The 1,141-nt window shown below is 39.9% G+C and overlaps 1 pseudogene across 1 annotated transcript in view; it reads right to left on the reverse strand.

Moving 5' to 3' along the window:
* The window catches only part of LOC117638335, a 4,171-nt pseudogene extending 3,526 nt beyond the window's left edge, over positions 1-645 (reverse strand). Inside the window, exon 1 of the transcript XR_004587290.1 lies at positions 37-645. The product of XR_004587290.1 is annotated as a disease resistance protein RUN1-like (transcript). The remainder of the gene's footprint in view (positions 1-36) is intronic.
* Positions 646-1,141: the final 496 nt, after the last annotated feature.

A 1,141-nucleotide genomic window follows, 5' to 3' on the forward strand; every position in this document is an offset into this window, starting at 1 on the left:
CTTATTAGCAATGTGTCATTGTTGCTTCATGCTTACCTGTAATCCTTTGAATTCCACCCAGCGAGATTAGCAACTTTTTTTTAAAGCATTTCTCCACTCAAGCACCTCCTCTCTGTCTTCCCCACAATTCCTTTCCTGGTTAACGAGGGCTGCCCCAAAACTCCCTCGTTGATGTCGTACATCAGAGGGATCCACATCATAAAAAATTTGGAAAATTCTCTCCATCTCGGACTGAACAATATGGGTTAGTTCATGAAAACACCAACTTGATGAAGCATAGTTTGTTGAAAGAACTATGATTGCAAACCTTGATTGTTCAATCGCGGTCAGAAGCTCCGGATTGATATCTATCCCTCTTTCAAGATCTGGATCATCCCTGAAAGTTCTAATTCCTCGCCAGTCCAACTGTTTGTATAAATAGTCTGTAAAACCCCTGCGAGTGTCTTCACCCCTGAAACTCAAAAACACTTCGTATTTCCATGGACAAACTGCAGTAGCTGAAGTAAAGGCCCTTTGGCTGCTCGATGCCATTGGAAAGTGGTTTCAAGAAATCTTCACTGAGCACAGGATTGTGGAACTAGAATGATTAGAAAGAAAAGAAAAATCAGCACAGATAAAGGTTCCAGGAAGCTACGCAGATAAGCATTAACGCATCTACACAATTGGGTTTGTTGAACTAGCCTTTGATTCTATCATCCTATGAGATGATCCCACTTGTCATAATCTGACACTTAGATCCTAGGATTCTATCATCCTATGAGATGATCCCACTTGTCATAATCTGACACTTAGATCCTAGGCAAGATAAGAGACCACTTGGACTATGATCCAATGGCTCAAATTACATCAGAAAAAAAAAATAAAACTTATAAAATGAAATAGAAAGGACTTTGTGACTTTGGCTCTAAGGCATTCAGCTTAAGGGTTTACACATCAACACTCCCTTCTAACCCTTTAGCTGATTTCACACCAAGTAGGTCTCTTAGACACACAAAACGATCCTTGGACAAAGCCTTGGTTAGTATGTCTGCAATCTGATCTTCTGTTTTGCAGTAGATTAGTTCAATCTCCTTTGCTTGAATAGCTTCTCGAATGAAATGAAACTTTAGTAGCTAATAGCTGTCTTTCTGTTTTCTCGTGG

Source organism: Prunus dulcis, chromosome 8, assembly GCF_902201215.1.
Source record: "Prunus dulcis chromosome 8, ALMONDv2, whole genome shotgun sequence".
Taxonomy (NCBI): Eukaryota; Viridiplantae; Streptophyta; class Magnoliopsida; order Rosales; family Rosaceae; genus Prunus; species Prunus dulcis.